The sequence below is a fragment of the Saccopteryx bilineata genome, chromosome 5, assembly GCF_036850765.1.
Source record: "Saccopteryx bilineata isolate mSacBil1 chromosome 5, mSacBil1_pri_phased_curated, whole genome shotgun sequence".
NCBI lineage: Eukaryota > Metazoa > Chordata > Mammalia > Chiroptera > Emballonuridae > Saccopteryx > Saccopteryx bilineata.
The window spans coordinates 150073631-150093925 of record NC_089494.1 but is presented as its reverse complement, the minus strand read 5'-3'; the positions used below and the strand labels follow the sequence as shown (position 1 = coordinate 150093925).

At 37.8% G+C, this 20295-nt stretch overlaps 1 pseudogene; it reads left to right on the top strand.

Annotated features, from left to right (window-relative positions):
- The first annotated feature begins 1007 nt into the window (after positions 1–1007).
- LOC136307152 (U6 spliceosomal RNA) lies at positions 1008–1101 on the top strand (annotated as a pseudogene).
- The last annotated feature ends 19194 nt before the right edge of the window (positions 1102–20295 follow it).

Below are 20295 nucleotides of genomic sequence, written 5' to 3'. Positions count from 1 at the left end.
TTAGATATTAGAATAAGCTGACAAGGACATTAAAACTATTATTATAAATATATTCATCTGTTTAAAAAAAAAGTAGAAAGATGGAAGATATTTTTTTAAAAAGATGCATATTCAACTTCTAGAAATGATAACTTCAGTGTGTAAAATGGAAAACTCACTGTACAGGATTAATGACAGGTTAGATATTATAGGAGGAAAAAAATAGTTATCTTGAAAACATAACAGTAGAAACTATCCAAAATGAAACAGAAATAAGAATTTTAAAATATATATAAAGAACATCACTGAATTCTGAGAAAATTATAAGTAGCCAAATATACATGTGATTGGAATCTCCAAAGGAGAAGAGAGGTGAAGAAATTTGAAGTAATAATGGCTAAAATTGATAAAACCATAAACCCATAGATTATAATAGCTCTTCCTCACTCATCCATCCAAATTTCTTCTTGGAACATGACTTTAAATAGAGGAACAATAAGTAAATGATTATATTAACATTTTAAACACTATAGTAGCAATACGTGCAAATGACTAGAAGATAAATGAAAAGGAATATCATTTGCAATATTATAGAAAAGAGGAATCCCCTAACCCAGTGGTTTTCAACATTTTTACACTTAGGAACTGTAGAAATAGAATTATTTTGGGGGCCACTAAGGCAGAAATCACCCTGAGCATAAGCGAATTTGATTAAGATCATTGGGTCTATAACCTTCAAACAACATCAAGGTGGTAAACTCTTTTGCAAATCAGCACAAAATTTCTGGCAGACCAGTCCTCGGACCAGCAGTTGAAAATATTGCCCTAAATGAAAGCAATGGCAATGGGGGTGGAAAGAAGGATCCAAATCTGAGACTTTCTTAGAATTGTAACATTGAGAGAGTCCATGATTACAATAGGATTAAATCAATTAGGGCATATAAGGCCTATCTAAAGTCATTTCTTTGGAGAAAATCAGAAAATCAAAGATTTTTCTTTTGTACCAGAAATGTCATTCATGCTCATTTGGGCAGCCCAGATACTAAAATTGGAATGATACCAAGATTAACATGGCCCCTGTACAAGGATGACACACAAATTTATTAAGCATTCCATACTAGAAAAAAAGAAAGAGAAAGAGAGAGAGAGAGAAAAAAAGAAAGGAAGGCCATTCAAGAATGGCTCAAACGTTCAAGGACAGAATTTAGTTGGAAAGCCTAGCAAAAGAAGTGGTGCAGAAGGAAGGTGCTACATAATATCTCAAAACCAGCAACCACTCTGGTAGGACTTAAGGGATCCTGACCAAGTACACATGAGATAGATGCTGGAAACGTAGATGGAGGTCTGCAGAAGGCTTTGAATAGCCAGTTAAGCTTTAGGAAATCATTACCAATATTTAACAAGAGGGAGGACATATGCATATGGTTTAGGACAGTGGTCCCCAACCCCCGGGCCGCGGACTGGTACCGGTCTGTAGGACATTTGGTACCAGTTCGCAGAGAAAGAATAAATAACTTACATTATTTCTGTTTTATTTATATTTAAGTCTGAACGATGTTTTATTTTTTTAAAATGACCAGATTCCCTCTGTTACATCCGTCTAAGACTCACTCTTGCCGCTTGTCTCAGTCACATGATACATTTATTCATCCCACCCTAAAGGCCGGTCCATGAAAATATTTTCTGATATTAAACTGGTCCTTGGCCCAGAAAAGGTTGGGGACCACTGGTGTAGAATGTTAGAAAGGAGGAGGCAGGGAGCCTGTTTGTGATACTGTCATAATTTCAGTTAATAGTGAGTAAAGAATTCAGCTGGCATAGATGCAGCTGGAGCAGACAGATGCAAGAGACATCACAGAAACAAGGTGTTGGGGGAAAGAAAGAGTTGCAGGATTTCTGGAAAGCCAGAAAGCCTCAGGCTCAACTATGCAATGTGTAGGCCCTTTCGAGTTTCCTCTTGTTATCCATGAACTCCAGTCTGGAGTTAGTAATCTGGGCCTAATCATGCCAGCATGTCCCATAAAGATATAAAAAGAGATATATAAACTCACAAATAAACATATACATAGATATAAAGATACCAAGATAGACTGATATGAAGGTACATCGACTGATAGATCCAGGTACAATGTATAGTTGCAAAGATACCTGTTTGTTATTTTACAACTCAAAGGTGCTTTACAAGGAGGGAGAAAATGTCCTAAACTTTGGCTCCAGACACTGCTAAAAATTGGGTGATAGGTCATAGTGAGTGGGATAAACAGCAGTTCTCATTTTTATAAACTAGTTCTTCTATCTCTCTAATACATACCATTACCAGTATAGCAGGCTTGCCTGTTGATTGAACATAAAGACACTCCTACTCCCTCCCCAAATGCCCCGAGTCCATATGTGCACACAGAAATCCAGTTTTAAGCTCTCCTCTTAAATACACACAAACAGCACAGTGAGTGGCATTACATTGTTGAGTCAGACACTGTACGGCTTCATGCCTGTGTGATGTTCAGGTATTTCAAAACCAGGCTCAGGACACTACACTGCTAAGGCTTTTATGAGAGCTATAATCCCAGGCTGAACACAAGCAACAACAATTTGATGGGTTACAATAGTGATGGAGGCAGTTCACACATTTCATAAATGCTGATCACACTTTAAGTCACCAGGTTCTTTGTTATGCAATGACTCTTGAATTACTAGGTAGCTTAGTTGGGTTTATTAGTTAATGCTACATGATAACATAGTAATAACAATTAACTATCACATTCAAAAGGAAGTAGCATAAAGATCCTACACTGTGGTTTAGAAAGCAGAGGTAATTATAGCTCTACCCCATAATTGTGTGGTTTATCTATCTCTGTGAGCATGCCACTTGACGATAACAAAGGAGACACTCTGCAACTTTCATTGAGAAACCTGGGAGCCATGCGAAACACCGAAGGGATTTACCCACAAAAATCTGAACTTTTGCAGGAAAAACAAAGTTAAGATCTTGTCCAGGGCAATTTTAACTAGAGAGATAAAAGGATTTATAAAGACGAGGATTAACACAACAGGTATTGGAAGCTCTTCTAGGAATAAAATTATTTGTTCTTCTCATTTGATTTTGAATTGAGGGAGTAGCGTCTGTATAAGGCTTTGCACTCAGGGAGGTGAAGACATGCCATGTGTACCGGTGGTCTCTGACCTATCATGTGTGAATGGCTGCCTATATAACCACCTCCCTGTTCTGCTACCCTTACTCAATGATGGAGGAGTTTGACATCAGAGTCAAACTTGCCCCCTCAACCTTAGGTTTCTTATCTCTAAATTGGTACTAATAACTTATTTAAATTATTATTAAGATAGCCTGCAAAAATGCTTTGCAAACTCTAAATGTTTATGTATATATAATCATTCTACAATAGATGTTACCCGACACACGATGTTCATAGGAATGTAAAATATTACACAAGAAACACTAAAATGTTTTTAATGAGATGTTTGTGAAATTAAAACTATTATGTATAACTTTCTAAACCATCCTATATTAAAATTTTGCAATCGTCATGGCTTATAGGAGCACCATTTCAGTTGGATATGCAATGCAGATGCTGGATTAGCAAGGCCATGTGGAGAAATAGTTGCAGAACTCAGTACAAAAATATTATGTAGTCAACCATGGTTACTGCCTAGATGATGAAACAAAAATATGCCTGAACTGAAATGGAAACATCGGCAGCATTGTGTTCTACAATAACCTTTCATGTCCCAGGAGAAGAAGTGAAATGGGAATCTCTCCCATGAAAAAGGTTTTGTCTATCAACTTGGAATATTTGCAATAATGTATAGAATACTAATATCATTTCTAGTTATAAAGAAACAAAACTAGCTAAAACTTGATGTCCATTTCTCCCAAATCTCTAAGCAAAAAAGATACTTTCCATTTGTTAAAGGAAACACAGTGAAAACTGGCAATAAAGGAACTAAGAGATATCTGGGATTAAGACTTTAAAACTTTTCTTAGGGCTTTGGAAATGTATCTCTGTCTGCTCCAACTTGATGCTAAACTTAACCTCTCCCACTCCCAAGCCAATTTGGATGAAAACTAGTTCCACTTTAGGCTCACTATTAAAATCTATATTGTCATTCCAGAGCCTGTTGAAGCCCTTTAATAGATCAAGTCAGGATGTTATCCTCATAATTTAGTGCCATGAATAGTACATATAAAGCCTTCAATGACATCTAATCAGAATATTTTCTTTCCTCTTCCCTAAAACCATTATTCCATAAAGGTCCAGATTTCCCAGCCTGTCAGTCATTACAACTGCAAGCTGCCCAAGCATATTTGAAAGCTATCTAGTAGCTAATTTGCCAAGACAGATTTAAAAGACATGAGACAGCTTATGGTTGTGGTCTCTCTGGCTCCTACCACACAAAGCAGGGTTCTGAAGCATGTGAGGATTTCTTTTGCTGCTGATGGCCTTGTGTTTAAACATTGTTTGCCTCTTGATTCTATCATTCACTTTTTCTCACTCTTCATACACCGCCAACACCAGTCACAGATTGCATTCCCAGCCCGTCAGCTGACTATGCTGACAAAATAAGCCATTTACAAGTCAGATCTAGGAGAGAAAATAACACTCGTAGATATTAACTAAGCCTTGAGTGAATTTTTCTTATCTACTCAAAAGACTTACATGTTTTTATGCCAATGAATTCTGGGTTATACAACAGAAGAAGTAATTCATGTTAAAGTAATGTCATAGTGCAAAAAAAATAAAGGACTATACAAATGCAAGGTGTTTGAGAAATATATGGCATATCTCATTAGAGACTAAAGGGATCATGGACAATTTCCCCCCAGCCTACTTTGCACAGAGCAAGCCCATGGTGATTTGTGGTCCAGGAAGAAACCACAGATTTTAGAATCAGACCCAGATGTGAATCTTGAGTTGATCTCTTACTGGTGATCATGGACTACTTAATTTCTCTGGGCCTCAATTCTTTATTTGCAAAAAAGGAAGTAACATTACCTATCTCAAAGGTTTTGGGGAGTCATAATAAACTAATTTATATAATATATTTAGCCATCTCTGGCACACAGTGAACTATTAATACATAGAAGCTATTACTACATTTTTATATATAATAACTATTTTCTTTGACTTTGTGAAGGTCAGAAACAGAAGCTATTTTTTCTCATAGAACTAACACAGAAAGAGTGATAATCATATTAAACACATTTATAATATTAACTATGTGCCATGCGTAATTAATGTATCATTCTATAAAGAAATTGAGGCATAGGTAGGTTAAGTAATTTGAACAAGGCCACACAGCTAATGAGTGGTGAAGCTGGATTTGCACCCAAGCAGCCTGCCTACAGAGTCAGTGCTGCTCAACCATCACACTCTGAAACGAGTATGGTCTAAATGCATGTCAGTTATACTTGTGGTCCTCCTGATTGTAAAAAACAGAAACACACCTAAATGAACTTTAATACAACGAGTTTACTGTAAGCCTGAAGAAACTCTTGAGACCATGAAATTCGACCAGGCGGTGGCACAGTGGATAGAGCGTCGGACTGGGATGTGGAGACCATGAAATTCAGGTTCCCAGTCATGGCTCGTGGCAACTAGAATCTGAGTGGTTCTGAGTACAAGGCAGTACTAGTCACTCAGCAAAGGAGTCATGCACAGCCTGTACAATTTCTCTTGTTTCCACCTATGAATGGAAGTCCTTACTCACTCCACTACATCTTTCAATTCTGTCCCTCCACAGTTCAAACCTTCTGTAATCTAATTGAATATTTCAAGGAAAAGAATCATCATGAGGCAGTTGAAGGGCTGATGTCCATTCCTGACTCAGTTAGATCTGCTTAAAGACTCAGGGTTCATACCACAAACATGGCTGCCAACATTTATTGTTAGTAGAAGCTATAGAGAAAGGAATTATCTATAGGTACTTCTAAATAGATCTTCTGAGTTATTACTTTGCCATCCTTTTATCCTTCCCATTATGAGATACGAGGAATACAGTGGCTGCACTCCATCTTCGGAATTAGTGAGCTGAAAAAATAAACAACACCTCTACTATCACTGGCCATTGAAATTAGACAAGTTATAAAATGTCTCTGCGACTGTCTTCCTAGGTGTAAAATGGGGATGACAGTGATAATGATTGCCCCATAGGTTTACTTTGAGTATTAAGTGAGATGCTATATATAAAATATTTAGGCATAAATGTTGGTATATAGTAAGTGCTCAGTACATATTATCTATATTTTTATCATCATTTCCAGCTCAAAAGTCTTCATAAATGGACTTCAGTCTTTTGAGTTTGGGGAGATTTAATATCCTTTGGCTTCTATCCTCCCAAATCTTTGCTTTTTCTTTAACAGCCAAATTGTCAAGGCAGCCAAAGAATCAGAAAGGGTCAAGATTAGATACGCAATGAAGTAGAACAAGGCGGTAAGTAGACAAGTGTGTGTGTTGTAGATGCTGCTGGTTGCCACCTTTTTTCCCTTAGCAGCAGAATCTCAGTTTTATTTATGTTAATATGGCATACAAATAATATATTCCATTTTCAGCCTTTCTGGCAGCTAGATGTGACTTTGTAACTAACGTCTGTCTGATCAATGACACATAAGGTAGGATTCTGTGAACTTCCAGAGAAATATTGTGCAATGCTTCTGATTCCTAAGACAGAAATAACTTCTATCTCACTTCAGCCACTGTTATTTTAGTTTGTTTTTATCAGAATATAACAGAATATCATCCTAATGTATGCAATGAATTTAAAAATCTTCAATTAATGTCTAATGATGAAAATGTTAAAAATAAATGTTTTATGTATTAATTAGAAAAGAATGGATAATAAAGTCTTGGGATTAAGACTTTAGCATATGAATTTTGGGAAGACAAAATTCAGCCAAATCACAGACTAGCTGCTTCCCACACTTACCACCTCTATGAAACTTCAGTTGCCTTTTATTTTACCTTTTTGTTCTTTAATACTTGGTTAAGACACTATGTTAAGTTCTCTATTAATTTAATCATGTGGTTTCTGCCCTTTGAATGGATCCACGCTGATACAATACATCTCATGGTGATAATACTACGGAGAAAAAAAATAAAGCAGAGAAAGGAAATAGGAAGTGCTGACATGAGAGTGGGTTTCACTAACTTAAGTGGGATAGGAGAAAATCACCAGCAGGTAACATTTGAACAAAAACCTGCAGGTGGTGAAAGAATAGGCCATGTGGCTTTTGTGTGGGGGGGGGAGATTTTCTGACAGAAGAGGTAGCCTAGTGATAAAGGGCACTAAAATTCTTATTGAATATTGCACAAAGCTCACTGAGACAAGTCACTGCAGAGCAAAAGAGCTATTTAATAATATTTACTGTGATGGACTATTTTCCATAGGGAGCTGGGAAGTACTGAGCAAGTCACACATTAAAATAATAATAATCAGGAATGTTAGGGTGGCAAGGATCTTACAGCTCATCTAACCCCCCTGTCACACTTTGTGGATCTAGACCCGAAGAGATGACTGCACTTGACCAGGTTCATGCAGTTGATTGACTGTGGAACTTGAACTCTAGTCTCCTGATTCTTCCAGTTCAGAAGCCTTTCTACAACACCACTGTTTACTTTCCATATCCATAACTACAACAGTATTAAGTTGACTAGAGGCAGATAATCAGAGATATACTTCCAGCAAGAATTCCCAAATCTCAGGTTAGAATAAAACTTAACGTTCAATTATATCTTGAAGGGAAGTACATGCTAACAAAATTTTGACACATAGGTATAAAGACTGGGGCAACAGTCCACAGCTTTAATAAAGAAGTAACAATAGGGATGACGTCAGAGTAATGGCGGAGTAGGAAGCGATACCGATAAATCTCCCCCAAAACTCAACAAGATCTTCAACCAGAAACAGAAAAACCTATACTTGGAGCTTCCAGATTCTTCGCAATACACCCAAAGGTATGATTGAGTGAAAAATTGGCTAAATATATAACCAAACCCCGAAGGAAATAGGGAGTAAGAAATGCTCCGCCTTCCTCACTAACCTAAACAGGGCGGCTTTCTCTGGTAACTGTGAATATAGAAACTGAGGCGGGCAAAGGGGGTGAATAGATCCAGGCCCCCGCAGCAAAAACGGCCGAACCAGGCTGTGGCTCAGAGATCCAAGCCGAGGAAAATCTGATCCTGTGGCAACCCGGGCAATACAAGCTAACACTCGCACCAAACCCAAACAAAGAAAGAAAAGCGGAGCGGCCATTTTACCCGGTCTCCTGGTCGGTGCGCAGTTAGTGGAAGAGAGATTTCTTCCTAAGCCGCGGAAGTGGGTGCCCGTGTTGCCCCACGGAGAGGCAGGGTCAGAGGCCTTTCTGTGGGCTGAGGGCAGAGTCTCTGGGCAGCCCCAGCGCCCTGGGAAAGCCACGCACGGGAGGGAGTGAGAACTAATCCCAACGGTGGAGATTTTCCGTGCTGGAGGCTGTTTCACTCAGAGGGAACCACGGCCGGCCTCATATCCTGGTGTGCGCGCGCAGATAAGGAGTGAGCGATTCCTCCGAGTGCCTCGGCAGTGCGCACCCGTGTTATCGCAGAGAGGGGCAGAGTCAGGGGCCTTTGTGTGGGCCAAAGCGGAATCTCGGGCCGCCCCAGCGCCTTGCAAAAGCCGCACACGGGGACGGAGCTAGACTCAATTCCAACGCTGCAACTTTTCCCTGCGGTTGGGGGTTTCACTCAGAGCGTGAGACTGCTGGCCGGATATCCTGGTTGCAGACAGTGAGTGAGAGTTTCCTCCAAGCGCCCCGGAAGTGGGCGCCCGCTTGTGTTACCGGATAGAGTGGCAGAGCCAGAGGTCTTCGAGTGGGCGGAAAGCCCGCCTGATTATGCTAGCAGCTCTGACTGACTGAGCCTTACCCAGAGCCCTGTGCTGAGTGGAAATAGAGTGGGGAGTTGCCAGCAATTTGAGCCTCTTACTATCCAGGCAGAGGCAGCAGCAACCCCATACCTGGACTATCAGGCTACTAATTGAGGAAGGAAAGACTAGGAGAAAGGCTCCAGGAACACGGACTCTCTCACTGTCGGAGCCTATAAATGCTAATGAGCCTCAACTCCCAACGAGAATAAAGCATAATACATGACATTGCCATAGAGACTTATCAACTGCAAACCTCTACCTGAGCGTGCCAAAGGGGCAGAACCCGGGGTACAGAGTCACCGACCAGGAAGAGGGAGAGAAAAGAAAAAGCAAGAAGATAACCTCTCAAAATCAAGAATAATCTGCAGACTTTATAACCTATCCCATTTTATTATATTTGTTCGTTTGTTTCTCTTATCTTCATTCTTGAGACTTTTTTTTCCTCCTCCAATTTGGCCGATTAACTCTCTGCCGGTCTTACTCTCTCCTCTCCTTGAACTACACTACCCATAAGTGTTACATCTCCCATTATCATTTCTCTTCTCTTCCTTTCTCTCTATGAGGGTTGCACTCCAAAACCCTTAACTCTCTCTCTCTCTCTCCTTTCTTTTTTCTTCTTTTAGTGGTTCCCTCTTTTTTTCTCTCTCTCTTTCTTTTCTCCCTCTATATTAGTTTCTTCCTTTCTCCTTTACATCTCCTCTCATTCAAACCTCAATAACAAACAAATTATCTTATCTGGGACTCAAACCTATGTTTGTGGCATTTTGGGGGGTTTTTACTTCACCTTTTTAACTCACTAGCAGTGCTCCCATCCCTGGCTCTCCATATTATCTAGTTCTTGTTCCACTAAACACAATAGTAAGTTTTTAATTTGTCCCCCCATTTTTCCATTTTCCTCTTATTCCTCTCATCATAACTCTTAGAAAACCAACACCTAAAAGCAAATCATTTTATTCTTGACCCAAATTTTTTCCTTATTTGCTTTTTGTGGGTCCATACGCTCTTTTTTTTTTCTTTTTTCTTTTATTTTTTTTCCTTTTTTTTTTTTTTTTTCTTTCTCTCTTTTTTGCCCCTTTATTACTTTTCCCCAATTCAGGCCCTCCATCACAGGCATTGTTTGTTATAACTCACAGTCCACCACAAGATTTTCTCAAGAAAGAGGGGAGAGGAGAGGAGAGGAAAAAAAGAGGGAGGGAATAATTTCCTTTTTTAAAAATTTTTATTTTATTTTATTTTTCTTTATTTCATTATTAATTTTTTTTTAAAAAAACAACTCTTTTCGATTTGTTATTTTTTTATTTTTTTAACTTTTTATTCTTTATTAAATCTCATTAATACTATCAACAAAACCACCCTCAGATGCCATTAAGGAAGAGAAAATCGAATATCATGGATACAAAAGAAAGAGAGGTAACACAGCTAGATGAGGAAAAATCTATGGAGAAAAAATTTAATATATTGGAAACCTTGGAGCTAAATGACAGAGAATTTAAGATAGAAATCCTAAAAATCCTCCGAGATATACAAGAAAACACAGAAAGGCAATATAGGGAGATCAGAAAACAACTCAATGAACACAAAGAATATATGTCCAAGGAAATTGAAACTATAAAAACAAATCAAACAGAGATGAAAAACTCAATTCACGAGCTGAAAAACGAAGTAACAAGCTTAGCTAATAGAACAGATCAGATAGAAGAGAGGATTAGTGAAATAGAAGACAAGCAACTTGAGGCACAACAGAGAGAAGAAGAAAGAGACTCAAAAATTAAAAAAAATGAGATAGCCCTACAAGAATTATCTGACTCCATCAAAAAGAATAACATAAGAATAATAGGTATATCAGAGGGAGAAGAGAGAGAAAATGGAATGGAGAACATACTTAAACAAATAATTGATGAGAACTTCCCAAGCCTGTGGAAAGAACTAAAGCCTCAAGTTCAAGAAGCAAACAGAACTCCAAGTTTTCTTAACCCCAACAAACCTACTCCAAGGCATATCATAATGAAATTGACACAAACCAACAGCAAAGAAAAAATTCTCAAGGCAGCCAGGGAAAAGAAGAATACAACATATAAAGGAAGGCCCATTAGATTATCATCAGATTTCTCAGCAGAAACTCTACAAGCTAGAAGAGAGTGGACCCCAATATTTAAAGTCCTGAAAGAGAGGAACTTTCAGCCACGAATACTATACCCATCAAAGCTATCCTTCAAATACGAAGGAGAAATAAAAACATTCACAGATACAGAAAAGATGAGGGAATTTATCATCAGAAAACCCCCACTCCAGGAATTACTAAAGGGGGTTCTCCAATCAGATACAAAGAACAAAAAAAAACAGAGCCACAAGTAAAAGCTCCAAGAAGAACACAATAAAACCAAATTTAAACTGTGACAACAACAAAAAGAAAGAGGGAGAGAAGACGGAGATTAACAGTAGCAAAGGACGATGGAGTGCAAAAGTACTCACAAAATAGTTCGCTACAATGAACAGGGTAGGGACCCTTTTCATTACTCAAAGGTAACCACCATTGAAAAAACCACCACAGAAGCACATGAGATAAAAAAGATAGCAACAGAGGAAAGATGTATGGAATACAACCAAATAAAAACAAAAGATAGAAAAACGAAAGAGAAGGATCAAACAAGACACAAAACTAACAGAAAGCAAGATATAAAATGGCAATAGGGAACTCACAAGTATCAATAATTACACTAAATGTAAATGGATTAAACTCACCAATAAAAAGGCACAGAGTAGCAGAATGGATTAAAAAAGAAAATCCAACTGTATGCTGCCTACAGGAAACTCATCTAAGTAACAAGGATAAAAACAAATTCAAAGTGAAAGGCTGGAAAACAATACTACAAGCAAATAACATCCAAAAAAAAGCAGGTGTAGCAATACTCATATCGGATAATGCTGACTACAAGACAGGAAAAGTACTCAGAGATAAAAATGGCCATTTCATAATGGTAAGGGGACACTGAATCAAGAAGACATAACAATTCTTAATATATATGCACCAAACCAAGGAGCACCAAAATATATAAGACAGCTACTTATTGATCTTAAAACAAAAACTGACAAAAATACAATCATACTTGGAGACCTCAACACCGCTGATGGCTCTAGATCGGTCATCCAAACAGAGAATCAACAAAGACATAGTGGCCTTAAACAAAACACTAGAGCACCTGGATATGATAGACATCTACAGGACATTTCATCCCAAAGTGACTGAGTATACATTTTTCTCCAGTGTACATGGATCATTCTCAAGAACTGACCATATGTTGGGCCACAAAAACAATATCAGCAAATTCAGAAAAATTGAAGTTGTACCAAGCATATTTTCTGATCATAAAGCCTTGAAACTAGAATTCAACTGTAAAAAAGAGGAAAAAAATCCCACAAAAATGTGGAAACTAAACAACATACTTTTAAAAAATGAATGGGTCAAAGAAGAAATAAGTGCAGAGATCAAAAGATATATACAGACTAATGAAAATGACAATACGACATATCAGAATCTATGGGATGCAGCAAAAGCAGTGATAAGAGGGAAGTTCATATCGCTTCAGGCATATATGAACAAACAAGAGAGAGCCCAAGTGAACCACTTAACTTCCCACCTTAAGGAACTAGAAAAAGAAGAACAAAGACAACCCAAAACCAGCCGAAGAAAGGAGATAATAAAAATCAGAGCAGAAAGAAATGAATTAGAGAACAGAAAAACTATAGAAAAAATTAATAGAACAAGGAGCTGGTTCTTTGAAAAGATCAACAAAATTGACAAACCCTTGGCAAGACTTACCAAGGAAAAAAGAGAAAGAACTCATATAAACAAAATACAAAATGAAAGAGGAGAAATCACCACGGACACCGTAGATATACAAAGAATTATTGTAGAATACTATGAAAAACTTTATGCCACTAAATTCAACAACCTAGAAGAAATGGATAAATTCCTAGAACAATACAACCTTCCTAGACTGAGTCAAGAAGAAGCAGAAAGCCTAAACAGACCTATCAGTAGAGAAGAAATAGAAAAAACCATTAAAAACCTCCCCAAAAATAAAAGTCCAGGCCCTGACGGCTATACCAGCGAATTTTATCAAACATTCAAAGAAGACTTGGTTCCTATTCTACTCAAAGTCTTCCAAAAAATTGAAGAAGAAGCAATACTTCCAAACACATTTTATGAGGCCAACATAACCCTCATACCAAAACCAGGCAAGGATGGCACAAAAAAAGAAAACTACAGACCAATATCTCTAATGAATACAGATGCTAAAATACTAAACAAAATACTAGCAAATCGAATACAACAACATATTAAAAAAATAATACATCATGATCAAGTGGGATTCATCCCAGAATCTCAAGGATGGTTCAACATACGTAAAACGGTTAATGTAATACACCATATCAACAAAACAAAGAACAAAAACCACATGATCTTATCAATAGACGCAGAAAAGGCTTTCGATAAAATACAACACAATTTTATGTTTAAGACTCTCAACAAAATGGGTATAGAAGGAAAATATCTCAACATGATAAAGGCCATATATGATAAACCATCAGCTAACATCATATTAAATGGCACTAAACTGAAGGCTTTCCCCCTTAAATCAGGAACAAGACAGGGTTGTCCACTCTCTCCACTCCTATTTAATGTGGTACTAGAGGTTCTAGCCAGAGCAATCAGACAAGACAAAGAAATAAAAGGCATCCATATCGGAAAAGAAGAAGTAAAGGTATCACTTTTTGCAGATGATATGATCCTATACATCGAAAACCCCAAAGAATCCACAAAAAGACTACTAGAAACAATCAGCCAATACAGTTAGGTCGCAGGATACAAAATTAACATACAGAAGTCAATAGCCTTTCTATATGCCAACAATGAAACAACTGAGAAGGAACTCAAAAGAATAATCCCCTTCACGATTGCAACAAAAAAAATAAAATACTTAGGAATAAACATAACAAAGAATGTAAAGGACTTATATAATGAAAACTATAAACCATTGTTAAGGGAAATCGAAAAAGATATAATGAGATGGAAGAATATACCTTGTTCTTGGCTAGGAAGAATAAATATAATCAAGATGGCTATATTACCCAAAGCAATATACAAATTTAATGCAATTCCCATCAAAATTCCAATGACATTTTTTAAAGAAATAGAGCAAAAAATCATCAGATTTATATGGAACTATAAAAAACCCCGAATAGCCAAAGCAATCCTAAAGAAAAAGAATGAAGCTGGGGGCATAACAATACCTGACTTCAAACTCTATTATAGGGCCACGACAATCAAAACAGCATGGTATTGGCAGAAAAATAGACACTCAGACCAATGGAACAGAATAGAAAGTCCAGAAATAAAACCACATATATATAGTCAAATAATTTTTGATAAAGGGGCCAACAACACACAATGGAGAAAAGAAAGCCTCTTCAATAAATGGTGCTGGGAAAACTGGAAAGCCACATGCAAAAGAATGAAACTGGACTACAATCTCTCCCCCTGTATAAAAATTAACTCAAAATGGATCAAAGATCTAAACATAAGACCTGAAACAATTAAGTACATAGAAGAAGACATAGGTACTCAACTCATGGACCTGGGTTTTAAAGAGCATTTTATGAATTTGACTCCAATGGCAAGAGAAGTGAAGGCAAAAATTAATGAATGGGACTACATCAGACTAAGAAGTTTTTGCTCAGCAAGGGAAACTGATAACAAAATAAACAGAAAGCCAACTAAATGGGAAATGATATTTTCAAACAACAGCTCAGATAAGGGCCTAATATCCAAAATATACAAAGAACTCATAAAACTCAACAACAAACAAACAAACAATCCAATAAAAAAATGGGAAGAGGATATGAATAGACACTTCTCCCAGGAAGAAATACAAATGGCCAACAGATATATGAAAAGATGCTCATCTTCTTTAGCTATTAGAGAAATGCAAATCAAAACGGCAATGAGATACCACCTCACACCTGTTCGATTAGCTGTTATTAGCAAGTCAGGTAATAGCAAATGTTGGAGAGGCTGTGGAGAAAAAGGAACCCTCATACACTGTTGGTGGGAATGTAAAGTAGTACAACCATTATGGAAGAAAGTATGGTGGTTCCTCAAAAAACTGAAAATAGAACTACCTTATGACCCAGCAATCCCTCTACTGGGTATATATCCCCAAAACTCAGAAACATTGATACGTAAAGACACATGCAGCCCCATGTTTATTGCAGCATTGTTCACAGTGGCCAGGACATGGAAACAACCAAAAAGCCCATCAATAGATGACTGGATAAAGAAGATGTGGCACATATACACTATGGAATACTACTCAGCCATAAGAAATGATGACATCGGAACATTTACAGCAAAATGGTGGGATCTTGATAACATGATACGAAGCGAAATAAGTAAATCAGAAAAAAACAGGAACTGTATTATTCCATACGTAGGTGGGACATAATAGTGAAACTAAGAGACATTGATAAGAGTGTGGTGGTTACGGGGGGGAGGGGGGAATGGGAGAGGGATAGGGGGTGGGAGGGGCACAAAGAAAACAAGATAGAAGGTGACAGAGGACAATCTGACTTTGGGTGGTGGGTATGCAACATAATTGAACGACAAGATAACCTGGACTTGTTATCTTTGAATATATGTATCCTGATTTATTGATGTCACCCCATTAAAAAAATAAAATTATAAAAAAAAAAAAAAATAAATAAATAAATAAATAAATAAAAAGAACTAACAATAATACTAATGTACACTCTTTTATTGTATTTCTCAGTCCATATTGCAGTTATAAGCCCTTGGATTCTCTTCTGAGTCCAGACCTGATCTCGGTTGCTCCTGTCTTCTCCACATGTACTTGAGAGTAGGATCTTCCATGTTATTTCACTTTCATTAGCCCACAATAATTCCCTAGTAAGCATTACCAGCTTGTAGAAACCAAAATCCTGGCAACTGACAGAACTCTGAGGAAAAAGATAATAGTATGAAGAAAAGCCAAGGCCCCAGCACAAACCATTTTGTTCGTGGTGTTCAGCTCATCATCTTGCAAGGCCCTCAGTAGGACACCGATGGTTTTATTCCATAAAGATATAGTCTTTTATTTTCTTTCTAGAAAATACTGTGGTATCATTGCTATGCTATTGGCTCTGCTTTAAACCCTAGAGCACATTAAACCATTGCACAAAAACTCCTGACAGTGCACCCAAAGAAGTAATACGACTGCATTGAGAAACAGCAGTGCCTCTAAACATTTGATACAAGCTCCTTGCCTTCTTAAGCCGTAGGTTTCCATGGTGTGTTTGGCTTAGATGGGAACTTCACATATATCATATTTTTCTATATTACTAAGGATTCATTTCATTACAAATACTATTAGCATCATTAACAAATATTTCTTGATGCTGACTTACATACAAGGCAGTGGGAGAGGTAAAGGAGATCACACGACAAAATTCTTCATTAATGACTCTGAGATATTGACCATAAGCTAAGAATAACAGAGACTGAAAAGACACAAGTGGGGAACAATGTAGATTAAAAGGAATAAAAAGATTATAAAGAAAGAGAGAATATGAGATTATTATTGTATTGGGAAACTAGTAGTGACACATAATTTCAGTGAAATAAATGTAAAATTGAATTAAAATTATTTCTGAAGAGACATGTTGTCTCTTACATACATTAGTTTTAAATTTGACTTCCATTAATAAATATAGTTTGATATAAATGTAATGCCTTTGGAAAGTGGGATTTGGGCTGGCTGGCAGAAACCAGCCCAAATGGGGGAAAGGTGTCTTTTACTTTTTAATTTACACATGTAACTGTACTATGTGGTAACATTTTTATCATAAGAATTTCTTAATTTTATAATAAAATTTTTTAAATAGATGAAGTCAAGGTGACTATCAGAAAATCTCAGCATGCAGAGGTGTCTAAGCAGAACTAGTAAAAGAGTAAGGCTGAAAAGGCTGACCGAATGCTTTGTATATAGTAGTACACTGAGACATTGTTTTTGAAGAACAAAGAGGATTCCAAACAAATACCAGGGTCTAGCATTCACAGTGTATTCAAAAGAAAGACCTAGAAATAAATAGGGCCAAATGCTAAAAATGAGGTGGTATTATTACTAGAGGAGAACCAAGAAAGAGCATTTTCAAGAATACTCCGCCATAAAGCAAAGCCATTCAGGCTGTTAGCCCTCCACTTCCAAGAGAATAGGATCACTTCTGATTAAACAATGATAGAAACTGTAAAGATGACCTCAGAATTAATATACCTAACTATTGGTGTGTGCATTCCTACAATATTTAAACTTTGAATGTCTGTTGCTAATTAATTCAAAGCAACTTTTTTAAGATCAATTATCAGTATTTACTTTTTGTCATCAGCATTTTTGAGGACTTTTTACTTGTTTTACTCAATATGTTTTGTTCTTTTCATTTTGTTTTGTTTTGTTTTTGCACTTGATTTGAGGATATTCTTATCATAAAGCAGACAACTTAATCAATAATCCAGAAAAGACAAGCTCTGGAGACCTGGGGATGTAGGGAATTCTGCAGGAAAGAGGTGAGACTCAAGCTGAGATTCAATATTTAGATACACCTTTCTTCCATTGCCAGTGAGAAGAACTAATTAAAATTTGTCATTCTGCCTGACCAGGTGGTGGCAAAATGGACAGAGCATCCAACTGGGATGTGGAGGACCCAAGTTCAAAACCCTGAGGTCACCGGCTTGAGTGTGGGCTCATCTGGCTTGAGTGCAGGCTCACCAGCTTGAGCTTGGGATCATAGACATGACCCTATGGTCACTGGCTTGAGCCCAAAGGTCGCTGGCTTGAAGCCCAAAGTCACGGGCTTGAGCCCAAGATTGCTGGCTTGATCAAGGAGTCACTCACTCTGCTGTAGCCCCCTCCCCCCGGGTCAAGGTATATATGAGAAAGCAGTCAATGAACAACTAAGGAACTGCAACAAAAAACTGATGCTTCTCATCTCTCTTTCTTTCTGTCTGTCTGCTCCTCTCTCTGTCTCTCTCTCTGTCTCTGTCACACACACACACACACACACACACACACACACACACACAAAAATTGTCATTCTGCTCCCCTCTATGTGCAAAAAAAAAAAAAAAAGAGCCAATTGTTTGGTTGGTTTTTTAGTTTGTCTATCTGCCATGGTAGCTTTAGTCAGTTAGCTACACTTATCTATATAATATTGATCGTTGTTAATATTATTGCTTTTATTATTTTAGCCCTCTAAATATTAAATGTCATACAGTAAACATAGTTCCACACACTGGACTTTATAAGACACAGAAGATCCACACTTTTCGCATAAACAGTGTCCTGGGCAATGGGAAAACTTTCAGTGCAAACTGCCAACACCTTGCACAGTTCAGTCCATCTCATTCACTTTCTGATCCAATGCCCCTCTCAAACAAACCCACAAAAATAGCCAACACAGCAGTCGGTCATGCTTTATCTCTCAATAAGCTGGAACAGACATCACAACTGGTAGCATAGATGCAAATCAAATAGAGAAGAGCTTCACTTTCCACAGCTTGTAAAACTCCAGTCAGGTCGCTGCTCTTTCTGCTCCTTCAGTGGCTCCCCTCAGTCCCCTGCCTCTCTACACCCAGTCACTCTTGTAACAAGGCTCCCCTACACTCACAGCTTCCCCTGGAGGAGGCCACTGGTCACCTGCGCCTTCATCTGCCCACCGTTTCCTTCGGGGTCTTGCCTCCCCATAGGCTCTATGCCCTGAACTAAACATTGACCATCACCATTCTTCTTCTCACCTCTTTCTGTAAAATACCAAGTCCCTAGTATACTTGTACCTGCAAAGCTGAAGCTGCAGGTGTTATCTGCACAGAAGTCACCAGCAGTCAGTACAAGTCAGGGCAGTTCCTCTCACAGCAAAAATTAATATGTAGGAGCATTCCTGGCTCAGGCAGTGTTTCTTTCCAATTATATTTACTCATTTTCGTGAGGTGTTATTTAATTTCTGAGGTTTCATGATAAATTGTACCAAAGCCATTTGGTTCCCTAATGCAATTTGTGATTCCGTTATGTGAAAAGACGCTATATTAAATAAAAATTAGTCTTAATATTAGTTCCCTCTGTTCTCTAAGCAGGAAACTCATTGCAAAGCCATTCTCATTTACAGTAATACATCTCTGCTTTGAAAACCGTGATAGCAAAAAGTGCGCAAAGGAGAAGGAAACTGTGCTTCAAAATGTCAAACAACATCTGTTTCCCATTTCTGAGAATTACAGAGCTTTCTCCAGCCCTTTAACCCTTTAGTCCACATTGTGTCTGTCCCTTCCTAGTTTATAAGCTTTATCTCCAGAAGCCTTTCAGTAAAATGAAACCTGATATAGAAAGTGAATCTCTGCCTTAAGTTCTCTCCAAGGATTAGGGACGAGATTTATTAGAACAACGCCGCTCGTGCTGTGATACTTTAAGGTTGTGTCAACATTTCAATTATAAACCTGTGCTTCCAGAGGCGTGTACACAGTCTGTTGAAAAAAAAATAATTCTCCAGCTTCAAATTTGGAAAATGGGATAGTCATTTGAGGAGCTATGTTCGGCTTATTCAAATTTTTAAAAGCTGCATACTATTGACCTTTCCTAGTTAGAAAATTTTATCCACTGACTTTTTATATTTCAGACTGTATCTCACAGTCAAAGCAAAAAATTTAACAGTGAGATGATAACATATAATTAGAGCAAAAAACCTAAAGGTGATCATTCCAGGAAAATGCAAAATGTGTCAGTATTTTAACACTTATTGTTCAAACAAGACAGAAGCTATTTTGTCACATGCAGTAATAGATCTCTGACATTATTCTTCCAGCCATAACTTCAGGTTACGCAGGCAGTAGTGGTTTCTTCTAAGTGTCTGCAGCAAAATCCCTTGTCATCTAGACTAACAGTGGCTTAGAGGACTGACAGAAAGGCATGGTGGGATCAAGGTCAATGTGAAACAAAACAGAGGATGGATAAGTTTATCTTTCATGTCCTCCTCCTTGCATTTTACTCCCTTTTTTTAATGCTCCATGCCCTCTGTCTGCACCTCCTCACACTGTCCCCTTAGCTTGTGATCTCAAATCATGTCTCTGGCTCTGAGACTTTCTCCTTTCGCCTTCCTTACCACCTGACACCACCCCTCAGCAAAACTCACCTGTTACTCACTTGATTGATCAAGAGCCATCTATAAGGTTAGAAAGGATCTATGGGATTTTTCCTTACTTACTGACAGCTGTTAAGTCTTCAATGGTTTTCTGTCTCAAAGAGTTTTGTATTTTTTAAAGGAGCAAAGCTAGTGGAATTTAGGGCATCTTTACAGGTG